At 43.9% G+C, this 16,397-nt stretch overlaps 2 pseudogenes; one reads left to right on the top strand and one right to left on the bottom strand.

Annotated features, from left to right (window-relative positions):
* Positions 1 to 954: 954 nt before the first annotated feature.
* On the top strand, positions 955 to 6,434 carry LOC119454423 (uncharacterized; annotated as a pseudogene).
* A 729-nt stretch (positions 6,435 to 7,163) lies between these two features.
* Positions 7,164 to 7,887, bottom strand: LOC119454422 (uncharacterized; annotated as a pseudogene).
* Between the last annotated feature and the right edge of the window lie 8,510 nt (positions 7,888 to 16,397).

Genomic DNA, 16,397 nt, shown 5'->3' with positions numbered 1-16,397 from the left:
TGTTAAATCGACGTCTGAAGGGTGTTGAACACAAGGATGCATGCATAAGTCTGGGCATAAGGACGCGTTTACGTCCGCGCAATGAGTCATGTGTCTATGTAAAGCATTTTTTTCTAAGATACTGGTGTTACTGGTATTACGGCCACTTCAAAATATATTACCCAGAAAATTGAACACATTCACTTACGATTTCATCAAATATCATTAGATTCATTGCCCACTGTGATACTACAATGCAATTAGACACTTTTAATAGAAACTGTAGTAGTTGAATGAAAAAGCGCAAGCAACTTGCAAAATATTGCAGAAATTTTTCGGTGCCCTTATTAGCCCAACAAGAAGTGGCGAACCACGGTGAGATGTCTTTTTAAACGATTCGAGGTAGTAATTACACACACAGGCATAAAAATTAGGCTAATTTACTTGTCAACCAAGGAAGTCAGACGATCCTAATGACTTACTTGAAGCCCATCATCGATATAGTTCATAAATGGTTCTTTGAATGCAAAGAACAGATGCCGCTTATTGCTTCAGTGAAATAAATTTCGTACTATATAAATATGGAAAACCGAAACTTGTACTGCGAAAGAGTACAACTGTCACTCCTTCGGGAGACGCGCACGAGTGATGTGAATGCTTGCGCCTCGCCGTGGCACGACCAATATGTGAGTGCCCTTATCCAGCCATGATCTCGCTGAAACTTTATGCATGGCATGATCGCCTTGATCGGACGCAGCCGGTAATTTGGTCGCACCTGTAGAAGAGCACTGATCCGCTCGCTCACGGTCACGATTTGTGTGCTGCACTCACAGTGATTCAGCCCAGACATCGTCAAAACAAAGAAACGCTCGACACAAAACGTATTCGCAACTCCCAGCTCACCGCTACAGCTATTAGCCCCGAGAATTAGGAGTGGCGCCGCCTGGCAGGAAGTTTGGATGACGTCACGGCCAGGACTGAAGTTTCGAGGGCGGCCCCGATAACGTGCGCTCGCTTCGTCACACTGTGAAGTGCTGTGCTTGCGTTCGATTTCTGCGCGCTGCAAGCTTCAGATGAACGACGAAAACTGCAGTGATCGTGTTTCAGGTAAGCAAACAACAATATCTGTGTGTACAATCGTCATCAGTGCGCGAGCGCGACCGAGAAATGCCCGCTCTCCGGCGTGAATGCCTTGACAGCGGTGCTCGCGCGATCAATCTCGGATATAGTTTCACTTTCGCGAGGTTTCTCCGCACTGGATGTGTACGCTTATATGCCCGACAGCGTTTTTGGCACTCTGCCAAGTTTGCTATCTTCGCAAAAGTGACAAGAGTGCTGTCAATATCGAGTCTCGCGAAACCTCTCGAAAGTGAAACTTTATCCGAAAGTGATCCCCATAGAAAATACAACCCCAGCTGTTGTGTCAGTTTCCTTGCATACTCGCTCACGCACCCTGTTTAATTTCACGTTTTTCTTGCAATAACTGTTTATTGCATTGTATTCGTGCCCGCGAACAGAAGCAATTGCTTCTGTTCGCGTGGCCGCACGTGTTGGAATTGGTAATGGCTGGAGTTTCTTTCCTGCGGTCCGCTCGTCTCTTCGTGCGGCGCGCAGCCGCGATGATGTCACAAGCATTAATTTAGATAACCTGCTTTTAAATTATTTTGTTAGCAGTTGCATTACCGCTGAGCAGCATCAACCGGTATGTGGACAAGGCGTGCGAGACGAGCCGGTGCCTCACGGAGGTGGAAGAAGTTTATTACGCGGGCCACGTCGTGGAGTGCGCCGTCGAAACCGCTAAGAACGCTCGTTTTGACTTTCTGGCGTTTGTCTTGCAAATGACTGCTATCAGCAGTGCGCCGCATGAAGTGAAGATTACCGTTTGCGACGCAGTGGTAGATCAAGCCAGCTGTTCGTGCAAAGCAGGGCATGACTACTTGACTACTTGAGAAACCTGGATATGCTCCAAGTACAAATACCTCGATCGCCGGTTGACATTCGAAAGCGCTGTGTTGAACTATGTGACTGGCACTGTTAATTTGTTTGATCTTTAGATATTCAATGTGATTTCTTTATTGCAAGCAGATTCTTTTAAATCTCCTGTTGCAGATAGCGCCATTCTGTCATCAAAGATTCGCTAATTTTCTTCGTCGATCATTATTAACTCGGAGACACATGTTCCAATTGCGGAACTGAGGCCAAGCAGTAGTGAAGTCATTCATTTAGCAGAAATATTTGCTAGACCCACGTATTTCAACCTGTGCTGGAATGCGTGCCTGTTCCAGTTTAACTAATAATTTTTTACAGTAAAGGTGTTGTTTTTGAAGTGTCTCTTTGTAATAAAATATCACCTGTTGTAGGCTGCAAAGGGCATTATTCAGACAGAAACTTCACATCAATCACTATTCCAATGTATATTAAGAAGTTTGATGAATGCATGATTAGAAAATTGTTACGTTTAAAAACTAAGTGAAATTTGTCTTTTGTAGGTTTAATGTCTTTGGAATTGACATATCCTTACCGTTTTATTTTACAGAAACTGCAAGTGCAAACACATTGTAGCTGTACTGCTGCATATAAATGCTGCCAAGACTTTCGACAAGCTGTCACCAACTGACCAGCCACAGAGGTGGGGCAAGGAGCATAAAGAGCGTGTAAAACAAAAGTATGAGCCAAGAGCTATAGTCGACCTTCATTGTGCAAAAAAGTTTTGCAAATACACTGGTCTTTTAAAACTGAGTGGAATAAGAGGGCAAACAGCAAGGCCAATTCTGAAACGAAGGGCAGTCGGCTCACAGTGCTTGCTTGGTGAAAATACTCTTGTAAATAGCCTTGCTGTTTGCCTTTTCTTAAGCTGTAAGATCAGTTTCATGATTTCAACAAATGCTGTAGTTTTACTGTAAACTATGTACGGCAAATGTTATTTACAAATGTCTTGATAGGAGTCACAGAGCACAAATGATGTCAATGGTGCCATGTGCCAGCTGTTGAGTATAGTTAACATTAGGTCATCTGAGGTGAATGCTTGACATCTCTTATAAACAGAAGTAGGATCTAGCACTCTTTACCATAGTGAAAATATTAATTTTCATGCTTGCTTATCAAGTCCGAGAGGTGGGAAAATGAATGCACAAACCGCAATGCTAACTGCCCAACAGTAATGAGTGGTGCAGTGTTTACGACTAAGTTCCATTCTAGAACATAACATTGCTGCCTCTCGTTGCTACTTTTTCCAGGCAAAATTCAAAAAGACCCCCCAGCTGGAAAGCAACATAATTGAAAGACTTCTGCAGAATGTGAGCCATCAATCTGCAGCAAAAATGCACTTAGAAAGAGATACTCAATTAGGTACGCATTCAAATTTGGTTTGGCTGTTTGAATCTGAGTGTCATAAAGAAGTGGCCAGCAGCAGCGCCTAATCTCTTTTTCTGAGAGCAGTAATACAGCGGGCAAACATGTCCCAAAACTGTATAAAATGTCATTACGCATCTCTTGCCTAAGCTTGAGTATTTGCAATGTAGTTGATTACATGCCTAATGAGCTGTACTGCAACATGTTCCATAGGCAGTGTGCTGTGTTTCGTTGCTTTGGTTGCAACATAATTATTTTAAACAGAACCCCATGTTATCTATAAGCACGATAACAAATCAACCAGTTTTAATTTTAATATCTGCCAGCTGTATTTACTTGACCCTTTAGGCAGTGCATTGAGATTAGCTAAGTGCACAAATACTTTAATTATATTTTAATACTATATCCAAGGGCGTGTGCAGTTTTCTAAGGCTAATGCGTTCCAAGTTCCAGTATCCTTCATGGGCAGCTACATGTAGCAAAATGTAATGTTTATCGCTCCAAACTTTGCGGCTCCTCTCCTTTGAATAGTCTCGAACGCGTCTTCGAGGCATTTTGCCAGCGCGAAACATTTCATGCTAAGGAAGTACAAGAGATGTGTTGCTTTGAAACCTTTAAAACAATTTTTGCCAACTACAAGTCAAATGTAGACGTTATGACTACCACAGCAATTATATATGCAAACATCTGTGTATTTTGCATCCAAGACGAAGTGGTTTTTATTTGTTTCATCACATTTCTTGCACATACTAGTTTTCACCATGCTACTGTGAATACTAATTGTAGGCTTTTTTCTGAAAATGTATTTCAGAAACAGAATCCACGTTGGACCCGGCTGTAGAAGCAGGATGTTGCACTTCTGAGCCAGCACCTAAAGACTTAACACTCATTGGTTCTGTGAAGGAGTTAAGGAGTGTTCTTGGGATCAGCAGTGAAGTGACACCAGAAATGCTGCTTGAACACTTACAGGAAAGCAAGAGCCATGAAGACATTATAATGATTGAAAGGTTAACACGAGATCAGGCGAAATCTAGTCTCTGGCTGCGCCACAGGGCAGGCATGATCACAGCTTCTATTGCCTACAGCATATTTACCCGCGTAAAGACATTAAGGACAAAGATGGGCCCACATGATCTGAGACCCTTGATAAAAGTGAAGCGGCAGAATAATGTCCGTACAGCAACAATGTGTCGTGACAGTACACTAGAAGGCAGTGGAAGAAATTGCTACCAAAGCCAGCGAGCCAGTCATGAAAACTTGGTTGTGAGGCAGTGTGGACTTTTCATTATGGAAGGCCGCCTGCCCTTACATGGGTGCAAGTCCAGATGGACAAGTAAAGTGCAACTGTTGTCCTGAGCGGGTACTGGAAATCAAATGCCCCGAGTCCATGAAAAAAATTCTTGGAAGAGAATATGGAGAAGAACAAAGAAAAAGTTTTGACTTAAAACCTAAAGCGTGCAACCACATATTTTTTGCCAAGTGCAGGTGCAAATGGGCATCACAGGAGTTCAGCATACAGATTTGTTTGTATTTGCCAATGAACAAGACAATATTTGCATTACAGTGCCATTTGATGTAGTTGTGATGTAGTTGAAAGGTCTTCCTATTTTTTGAGCAGTACATACTGCCGCCTGTTCTTTCTACATGAAATGCTTTGCTTCAGTTGCGCATGCAATTTTTTATGCACTGCGCGTAACCAAACTGCAGCCTCCCTTTTTAAGCCACGAAAATGACTGATGTATGAGGTTTAACATTCCAACGTGACAAAAGTGTTATTAGGGATGGTGTAGGGGGCAGTTATACATCAATATTGGGTATATAAGCACCTTGCTATTGCCTTTCTCGGTAGGAACGCAGCCAAGAAATCAACCTGCGACTTCATGTTCAGCAACTAATTGCGATTGCCACAGTTATTTCGATATATAAACCAGAAGAAAAGTTGCATGTGCAATCAGATAAAGCACTCCTAGAAAGTTTGGACACATCTGCAGTATGACGCTTTGTACTGATGTACAGTGCAGTCCACTGTGAAAGGGAACACTCAGATGTGGGGCCCTAACTTGTCTGGCATCCTAGCTGCAAGTGGCTGTGGAAGCAATGTCAATGTCAAGCACAGGTGTGTCGAAAGGAATGAGAGCTACCAACTACTAGTTATCTCCTCCAAGTCTATGCGATTTTACTCTTGCGAGAGAGGAAAATCCAGACATGCTCTGCACTCAAGTGTTCCCTTTAACAGTGGGCCTCTCTGTACACTGAGCAAGAAAATGCAAACACGGTAGCAGGCTGTAGCACACAAAAATTTGCCTTACGTGACCATGCAAACACATTATTGTGTAAACGGCTCAGTCATGCAGTGGCTGGAGCATTTTGTGATGAAACCTCAAAAAATAACAAACACTAAAATGACAGATTAGGAATCACATGCAGTGCAGTTGTCTATGTGGCATTCTGTGGTTTTAATTTTTGGGTGACTGCATTTTGTAATGTGACTGATACTGTCAAGCAATAACTGTGATATCGAAAAGTCATCCCGGGGATAGTCACTTGTGGTTTATGTTTTAAGCCTAGCTTTCTAAATGGGTATTCAATCATACTTGTATGTGAATTTTGTGTTAACTCACACGGCTTGCATTCATACAACAATGATGAAGAAAAGTGCACAAAGGCGTTAGAAAGATGTTCTCATTTTTTGTCTACAGCTCATGTAGTCATGTTTGTGGGATATTTGGCCAATACTGTGATACTGGGGTAGCCAGACATCTGTTGCACTGTACAGTAGGTATCTGCAGTTTTGTTTGTTTCATTTCGGGCTGGTGTTTGTTTTGTGACATAGTTGGTATGGGTGACTGCATTTTGTAATGCAACTGTGATACTGTCAAGAAATAACTGTGGTATCAGAAAGTCATTCCAGGGAATGACAGTACTCACTTGTGGTTCATCTGCCATGCACAGCTTTCCACATGGGTATTCAATCATGCTTGTATGTACGTGTTTTAACTCACGTGCTGCCACTGATATACTGTGATCTTAAAACAAAGATATGCTGACAAGCATTACTGTGATATGTGATGATGTAACTGCATTATGAAACAGCTCAACAGTGAAGCATGCGTCAAAATTATTTTTATGCATCACTTTTCTAATAAAATTTGCTATTTGAGATGGAAATTATTGAAATAAACTTTTTATGTATTAAAAATGCAACAGTAATGTATTTCTGGTGCCAAGGAAAACTAAAAGTGGTTCTTCTTGACAAGAAGCTCGAAATATGTTTTCCAGTTGGCTTTACTGTTACTGGGCAGTGTTGTAAGAAAAAAATGCTTTTTCGAGTACACTCCAAATCATATAGACCAGAACTACTGACCCAGCTCGTGTTATTGTGTACATTGTAGGACCACTGCACTTATTACAGCCAGAAATTTTTCTTCTGCTTACGCTAATTACAGTGTAGGTGTGCATATTCATAAAATTCACACTGACTGGATAATGTTTATATTAATACACCAATTAGTCACATTTATTAAATATCACACTTTGCATGGCAGCTCGCAAATGCTGAGCACGAGTTCGCCGGATCGAATCCCGGCCGCGGCGGCTCATTCGATGGAGGTGAAATAAAAAACCCGTGTGCTTGCGTTGTAGTGCGCGTTAAAGAACGCCAGGTGGTCAAAATTTATCCGGAGCCCTCCACTACGGCGCGCCTCATAATCAGAACTGGCTTTGACACGTAAAACCCCCGAAAGACGCAGAAACAGCTCACAAAGCTAATTTAGTAATCGCTGTAGAACTACTTTGTGGAGACTTAACCTGATAAAATACACATGGAGATGTTATCATTTGAAAAGAAACTTGTTGTTACTGAACAACGGCTTTGAGAGGTTCAAAGTGCCAGCAATTACTTTGAATATGCAGTCAAGGTCAAGATCAAAACGATTTTCTAAAATGCGGTACAGTTTCATCCTTTGAATGGCCCTCTCCACATGTACTCGGGCACTTGCTATGGACTGATTTCTCCTAGCTTCCTCTGTAGTAAGCTGTTTTTCCATGAGGAAAGGAGGTCTGATCATTTTTATGTTTTTTTTCATTGCAAAGTTCACTGATCAGGAAGCCTTTATCTACCATTACACTGTCAACATGGGGAATACACTTGTCAAGAATGCTGCACTGCTTTGTGATGTATGTGTGAGATGCTTTCCCGCCATACGCCAGACTTATATAGCTGATTAAGCCACCTGGTGTCTCACTCACCAGTACCTTTGCAGTGTATGTGCGCATATTGTGGCTGTACGTGAGGAGCCTCGACACAAGATATTTTGCGCGCTCAATTTCTATGTCAGTGCAGTCAAGCACCATCCTCGTGTCTTTGTATTCTTTGAAATACATTGTCAGACAGTTGACAACTGCAGTCTTCGTTGTCCAGAAAACTGCATGCTCAAGAATACTTGCTAGAATTACAATCGAATCCTTGAAAATGTTAGATGCAGTTGTACAGTAAACACTAAAGAACACTGCCAGCAGAGAAAATGGTAAATGATGATAGAGCTTCATGAATGTGAGAAGCACAGCATCATCATCACTCAAGGATAAGCTTCGCGTTCCTTGACGCAACCTTGCTTCTGTGTAAAGCTCTGTTATGTTGTAAAACAACTCGAAAGAGCTTATACCTGCGAGCACAACTAGACCATTTTCATCAGGAACTTTTGCAACTGTGATATGCTGTTCCCTGGCAAACAAGAAGTTTCTAGTATCGACCTGAATTCCAATTTCTTTAGAGAGCTTCTCAGCTTGAGCAATAATCTCTGAAAAAGAAAAACAAATTGAATGTAACAATAACATAACTTACAGCAGTCACCAGTATTAACACAAACAGCAGTAAATGTGCTGCAAATTGTTCTGGTACCTTCTGAATTTGTAATGAATTGCCTGAACTCTCAGCCGGAACCTCTGGAGCGTGGAAAAATAAAATGAAATGAAACTAATTAAAAATAACCAAGTACTCTCATCATCATCATCATCAGCCTATATTTTATGTGCACTGCAGGACAAAGGCCTCTCCCTGCGATCTGCAATTACCCCTGTCTTGGGCTAGCGTATTCTAACTTGCGCCTGCAAATTTCCTAACTTCATCATCCCGTCTGGTTTTCTGCCGACCTCGACTGCGCTTCCCTTCTCTTGGTATCCATTCTGTAACCCTAATGGCCCACCGGTTATCCATCCTACGCATTACATGGCCTGCCCAGCTCCATTTCTTCCGCTTAATGTCAACTAGAATATCGGCTATCCCCGTTCGTTCTCTGATCCACACCGCTCTCTTCCTGTCTCTTAACGTTAGTCCTAAGATTTTTCGTTCCATCGCTCTTTGTGCGGTCCTTAACTTGTTCTCGAGATTCTTTGTTAATCTCCAAGTTTCTGCCCCATATGTTAGCACAGGTAGAATGCAATGATTGTACACTTTTCTCTTCAAATACAGTGGTAAGCTCCCAGTCAGGATTTGGTAATACCTGCCGTATGCGCTCCAACCCAATTTTATTGTTCTGTAAATTTCTTTCTCGTGATCAGGGTCCCCTGTGAGTAATTGACCTAGATAAACGTACTCCTTTAGACACTCTAGAGGCTGACTGGCGAGCCTGAATTCTTGTTCCCTTGCCAGGCTATTGAACATTATCTTTGTCTTCTGCATATTCATCTTCAACCCAATTCTTACACTTTCTCGATTAAGGTCCTCAATCATTTGTTGTAAGTCGTCTCCATTGCTGCTGAATAGGACAATGTCATCTGCAAACCGAAGGTTGCTGAGATATTCGCCGTTGATCCTCACTCCTAGGCCTTCCCAGTCTAAGAGCTTGAATACTTCTAAGCATGCAGTGAATAGCATTGGAGAGATTGTGTCTCTATGCCTGACCCCTTTCTTGATAGGTAACTTTCTACTTTTCTCCAAGTACTCTACTTTGCAGTAAATGACATGAGGGCCCACATGCAGCACAATTTGGCACATGAACATTTGTATTTCTTGAAAGATAAACGTACCACAGCATTCTATTGGTTCTGTCTCTTCGGCCAGTGGTGCATCAATTGGTTCTAACATCGAGCTGCTCGAGCTCTCGTCTGCGCCATCTTGGCATTTTTCCACAGCATCAGTGCGAATGGAAGATGTCTGTGGAAACCGGTAAGAGCGTATGGGAACGCCTCTTTCACCTGAAATTGAAATCAAACCTTGCAGGACATTTTGCTAATAGCATTACAGCCACTTCCGATCGCGATTAACTCTCTTCCACAGCTTAAGAGAGTGAGGCAATCACGATCAATAATTTTCATTTCGGTCAGGCCGGATCACGGTAGAAAGTGTCCCATGTGGCACACGTTTAAGATGGCTGCGGAATTGTTTTAATACGTAGACAGTAATGACTCGCTGTTACCGTGTATAATAAGCTAGACAACCAAGGGAGCGCTCGTGCGGGTACAAATGCACGATCAGCAATGCTTCTACATTATTAAACGCGATAGTACATCTGCCATGAATCAATGTGTTACCGTGCGCGCTCCTACACCGAGCGATGCTGGAGCGGCCGACAGCACATTTCACTCATTCTGGCTCCCACAGATCATTTTCAATTCTTTACGTATCTACATACATGTTTGAACGACTTATTCATACTAACCGCAAAGAGAATCAATATCCGAAGAACTTACGCCGTCTCATCGCCGCTCGCACGAGACGCCGCCTCGCATCGTGTGGCCGTACAGGCAGATTGACGGACGGAATTGCTTCCGGCGACAACTTTCGGTACTTGTAACCTGGTAACGAAGTTACGGACACGTCAACTGAGTGCAAAGAAGCGATAAGTACACCCGGAATGGCCTTACCTAGCGCCTTGTATACGGGATACACAAAATCCTCTTCTCTGAAGTGCTTGCTGCAGATGACAACGCGTTTTGACGGCAGCTTGCCAATTCTAAGCTTTATTATCCAAACTTTCTTTAGCTTCGTCGACTTTGGATAGTAGTGGAAACTTACACCATCTTCTTTGCGAGATTTACATTGTGGAACAGCGCAGTAAGTCACCATCGTATCACACAAAAGCGGGCGCGGACGGTGCAGATCTAGGAGAACGGCGGTGGCGTAGCAGGGGAGTCCTGTCCGTGACGTCACACCGCGGCGATTGCAGCGACGCCAGTGTTCGTTCTCGGGGCTAATAGAGACTACAACGAAGTGGCAGCAATCAGGCGACCACGCCAGTAAGCAAACCTGTGAGGATAAACGTCTAGCGGCCGATAATTTTTTATAGTTCGACTGAGTTCGGCGCAGCGCCATTTACGCGGCTACGCCCTCCCGAATGAATAGCGACCGGAAGGGACGCTACGGCGCAATACCGTTGCCTAGACAACCCGGCGCGCGGCAGGGCCGGAAGGCGGAAGCTGTTTCTTCACGTCATTGGCTCTTGCTAGGGTTGCCAGATTGGGCTAATAATACCCGAATTGGGCTACTTTTTACGCGGCTTGGCGTCGAAAATTCCGAGTTGGCTACATGGCTATATTTGGGCTATTTTTGTATTAAGGACGTCAGCACTGACAAAATTTGGGAACGCTGGTTTACGAAAACCCAATACTCATTGCTTCGAAAGAGTTATGTAGGCAATCTCGAAGGCTTTGTTTTTAGGCAATGTCGGCGCTGAGTGGATGGCGTTAATTCATCGCTGCCGTGTTTACACGTCTTTCCAGGCTGAGCTTTTTTTTAGATGCGAGAGCATTTTATGCTCGGGGCAGTGTCCGTTCTGCGCAGAGTTTCCAGGCCCGACGAGGCGGCGTAGCCAAAGCTAGAGAAGTTGTAGCCCAAATGTAGCCAAACACAAAAAACGTGCAAAAAATTCGTTGCCAAATATAGCCATTTATATTTACAGTTTTATTTGTGTATACATTTTCACATTCGACTACGGCAATCTTTTTTTGCACAACCCATCGTAACAAAATGACCGGGCCGCAGTGACTGTCGACCGTTGACATCAACAACAGCGACATCATGCTTGCAGAGAACGCTTTTTCGTTGGGCCCGGACGCTCTTAAGCTGCAGCGAATCGCTACAGAGGGCGAAATCAGTGCTTTTATTTTATGACAGATAGTACTGAGTTATTATTTTTAGTTATTTACAGTAATATGATCTACGTACTCTACTTTTTAGCTGTCGTGAACGCAAAATAATGTTTAGCATCATCGATCTCTCACGTCATCTCTGCCTATGGCGTAGGAGTTCAGCTGCCCAGCGATCTGCGACGTGCTCACGGCTTCTTTTTTTATGAGCTAAAACAAGTCTTTCGCGCTATGATGCCTCGTGTTATTTGTTTCATCGTCCTATTTTGTTTTCTCATTTTTTTTTTCAATTAGCATGGCCCGGGTTAGCTGGTACTTGCTCTATATACTGTCCACTAACATCAACCCGGCCGCCATCTTAGGTCTCTAGCACGGCAAGAACATGCATTAAAATAAAGTGTCAGGCAACAGAGGCCCCTCGATGTCTGAATATGTGTAAGCGAAGCTTTAAAAGATTACTGCGCAAAACGGCACACCAGTGTAAGAATTAGCACGCAGACGTATGCGGCTACCAGCACGTCCCGAACGTAACTCGCTTGAAATGGTAAAAGCTGCGACTGCGCACAAAGAGCAAAGATAAACAACAAATTTATAACAGTGGTTATGCTGTGAAAACCGGGTACTGTCTAAAAGAAAACCATGTTGATGTTCTAATAAAGTTTGAGAATAGGGGCCACCAAAGTTTGGGGCCCCAAAGAGGTGTTAGTGTTGGGGCATGCAGGAGTGAAAAGTTTTAGAATAGGCGTTTTGCGTTTGCGGATAGCGTGTTGCGCTTGCAGCGTCACTATACGGCATCAAAAAAAGCTGTTGTAAATACTAAAATAAAAGATGCCATTTTACGATAAGAAGAGTAATTTAGATTTTCTTGTTTTCGCGTTTAATTACAACTTAGAACTTATTCTATTAGCAGCAAGCAGATTGTTGCGCTTAGGTCGGAGTAACAAACTTTACGTACCTTCACCTAGACAAGTCAATCCGTGTTATGCCTACGAGCCATGAAATCGACAACTGCATTCGGAATCGGCGGCGTCTAATGAATCAAGCTTCATTACACATGTTAGTTGAGAGAAAGTGATAACCGCAAGCACTTCTCCTAGCTTACAACTTCACGCGTTACCACGAATCGAGCCCAGTTTGGTGCTTGGTTAGAGTAGTCGCTTCGATGGCCACCACCATGTTTGTTGACGAAAGCTTTTGGGGAAGCTTACTTTTGGGGCTCCCGCGAAATTGATGTAATAGCGTGCCCGACGCAAAACGCTAACACACAGTTCGCGTCTTGCGCATGCGCAGTGGCTTCGACGCTATTTCTTTGAGGCCCCAAAACGTTTGAGGCCCCTATTCTAAAACTCTCTAATAATTGCTGGGGTTTTACGTGCCAAAACCACGATATGATTGGGAGGCATGACGCAGTGGGGGACTCCGGATTAATTTTGGCCACCTCGGGTTCTTTAACGTACACCTAAATCTAACTACACTGGAGTTCCTGCATTTCGCCTTGATCGAAATGCGGCCGCCGTGGCCGGGAATCAAACCCACGTCCTCGAGCCAGCAGCGCGACACCTCACAAGCTCGGGTGAAGTTCATGTGACGTGGTACACTGATGTTATCGTGGCAAACATGTTTTGATATTAGCAGAATGAGTATCTGCATCCGTGACGCTACGGGCAAACCATCTAGAAGTAAAAGCACCAGAACCCACCTTTAGCTCGGGGTCTTGCTCTCATTCTTTTTATACGTTCTCGCATACTTTACCCACTTCCCCTTGTTTGGATTCTCCTCTCTGAGGAGGATCCGATCTTATGTCCAACATATCGAAATAAATCTCGAATGTACGCACGAACAAAAATTCATCTAGCAGGAGAAGGAAAATGGCAGTAAAGCTTCGCGCGAGAAACGTGGCGCGATACTTCACCCAGAAGACATGACCATGAACATACAGGAGCGGGTTATCCACCCGTGCTTCCGTTCTTTCATGTCGGCGCCACGATCGCCCGACGGCCCCGACCCTATCTTATTGCTTTCCCCCCTGAGCATAGCCATGTTAGTACAGTGTACTGTGAAAAACTCACTACTCCTAGGTTCATCCCGTTGCCTGGGGATCGGGTGGAAAAGAAAATTAACTTATGCGGTTTTACGTGCCAAAACCCCTATCTGATTATGAGGCAGGAATTTGGACCACCTGGGGTTCTTTAACGTGCACCTAAATCTAAGTACACGGGTGTTTTCGCAATGCGGCCGCCGTGGCCGGGATCCGATCCCGCGACCTCGTGCTCAGCAGCCCAACACCATAGCAACTGAGCAACCACGGCGGGTGGTGATCGGGCGCATAACGGTCAAGCTGGGTGTAAGTTATATGAATCAAAGTTCAAAGCCACCGGCTCAGACAAGGGCGCAGAGGAATGGAAGGGGAGGGGGGGGGGGGTCATTTCGCGCACGCACACACGCCCAGCCACGCGGCCGGCTCATCCAGCTAAAGCATAGCCTACGAGATTTGCTTGTACCCGATCAGAGCCACTTCTGGAGCGTGGATTAGGGCGCCACTTAAAGCCCAAACAAAGCCAAGTCCCAGATTTTCAGTAGCCCAAATATAGCCACATAGCCAACTCGTCCAAGTCTACGCCAAAATATTTTTCCTGTAGCCCAATTTGGCTATATATAGCCAAACCTGGCAACACTGGTTCTGCGGCGTGAGCACCCATACCGCGCATGCGCATCTCTCGCTCTTTCTCCTCTCCTACGCAGGTGTGCGCTCTCCTCCTCCCCTCTCCGCCTTTCCGCCATAGGTGCGGTGCAGCAAATCATTGCATATACTCTCTCTCTCACTCTCTCCCTAAGGATACTCCGGTAGGCGGCGCAAGTGTCGCGGCGCAGTTAGGGTGCCTCGATGCCCAGCGCCGCCGTCCAGGGTGGAGACAACCCCGCTGGCGCCGCCATATTGTGTCACACGAGCTGAGACTCAGCTACGCTTGCGTTCATAAAGTGTTACTCGCGGCGCGCTTCCAAGTGCTTTGCCTTGATGAGGATTTTTTATCGGTGTCCCATCTGCATATCTTTATAACCAATAGCTGTTAACTCGTCGAAGGTCGAAGACGTAAATGTATGGCGCCGGGAACATGCCCCAAGTTGCCTAATTCAATCACATTTAATATGCCGTGTGTATGTTTGAAATACGCATTTTTTTTTTGCGCTTCGATGCTTGGTATATAAGGTTTGCGACCCCCTGTGTGTGGAAGTTTTTCTTTTTCGCTGTTGTATTTAGGTTTACACGTCACGCCTCCTTTACCGTAGCCAGCCACTCGCGCACGGCGGTTAGTTTCCCTTGCGTTGCGCGTGCTCTTCGCGTTCGTTGCAATTATTTGACGACATCTACGCGCAATTTTTGCCTTTTTTTGCCCACAAAACTGTGTGCTGACAGGATTAAGCTGGTGTAAAAATAACTGCTATGTGAAAATAAGGTTTAGTTAGTGCTGTAGAGAAAAATGTAACGTAACTTGTCTGTGTCAATCTTGCGTAGTACACACAAGAAATCAAACGATGCACAAAATACATTTACTTATAATGTCTAGTACAATCAATCATGAAAGATATATGTACATGCAAAATTATATGTACTGTGTGGCGCCTGAAGGTTATGTTGAAAGACGAGATAAAAAAAATTATTCACAAGGTAGGCTCGACACACAATTCGGGATAGAGAGAGTTTTTTTTTTTATTTATTCATTACATGGGGGGTAAATCAAGTGAGTAAATCAACCTTATTTCACACAATATAAATCGAAAACAAGAATGCAAACAAGAAAACGCAACCGCGGGTAATATTAATCAAGATATCCAGCCAGATATCCAGCCAGAATACATACATCAGCTACCATCGAATACGTCGCATCAGCGAAACACATCGATGGCGAGTACAGAACATTTCATAAATAACCATTAGAACACTGATAACTACATTGAAAAAATAAACAACACTGCATACATATCACGTACAAAAACCGTAAATGAAACTAAGACAGTCAAATACAGATTAGCAATGCTTTTCACTTCGAAAATATAGTCCATGATGATGCAGGGCTGTTGACTTTAACAGACGGCGCCCATCCTGTCGATTTCCCTCGTACTGGTCCTCTTCAAAGTGTTTCTAAGTACAGGTAAAACAACAAAAGTGATTATTGATATGAAAAGTTGCCTTGTAAATACAGAGAACCCATTACAGTGCTTAAAAATAAATTTTTGCAGAAGCAATGCTGTATTACCTCGCTTCACACGTTTCGAAGAAATGCACAGGCTACAACAGACACCATGCCAGAAAGCGCCGAAACATTTTGGTCCCATGTTGCCCCTTAACTCTACTACACATGGGCATACCGTGCACAGGCATTTAAAGACCGTCACAGTACCCACTACGATCGGGAATGAGCACGAATGACCATTGGCTTACGATCACCACGCTACAAATATGTACAAGCCTAAAAAATCAGCTATGTAACGTAACACTCTGAGGTCCGCAAGATATCTCCTGAGAAATCAGAGAAAATCACAATGTTTCGCTTACCACGTACAAAACAGCCGCTCTCCCCAGACGAAGCACTGCGTTCTTTAGTCCCAAATAACCAGTACCGAAAAAAGAAAAAAAAAAAAAGAAACAAGAGACACACACGATGTGTGCTTCCCGTGAAAAAGGAAAATAGGTGGCTTACGTGACGATTCGTAGCTAATGTAAGACTATTTCGCGGCTAAGCATCTTCGTCAGTCCTTAAAATAAGGGTACAGACTGCGCCCATCAAAACGAAAAAAGCCTATGCGACGCGCGCTCGCAAACCATACGCTACTCAGACAGCATCGGTGCAGTGCGTACTTAGTTCGTGAGCGAACGTAGGTACGTGAGTGAGGATCAGAGAATACTTTCTTATTTAAATGAAAAACACGGTGCGATAGTCTAAACATTCTTGACACTTACCTCGCAAATGCAGGAGTTATCC

The sequence above is a fragment of the Dermacentor silvarum genome, chromosome 5, assembly GCF_013339745.2.
Source record: "Dermacentor silvarum isolate Dsil-2018 chromosome 5, BIME_Dsil_1.4, whole genome shotgun sequence".
In the NCBI taxonomy this organism is placed as follows: Eukaryota; Metazoa; Arthropoda; class Arachnida; order Ixodida; family Ixodidae; genus Dermacentor; species Dermacentor silvarum.
The sequence above is the reverse complement of the archived record's forward strand: the minus strand, read 5'-3'. Positions and strand labels throughout refer to the sequence as shown.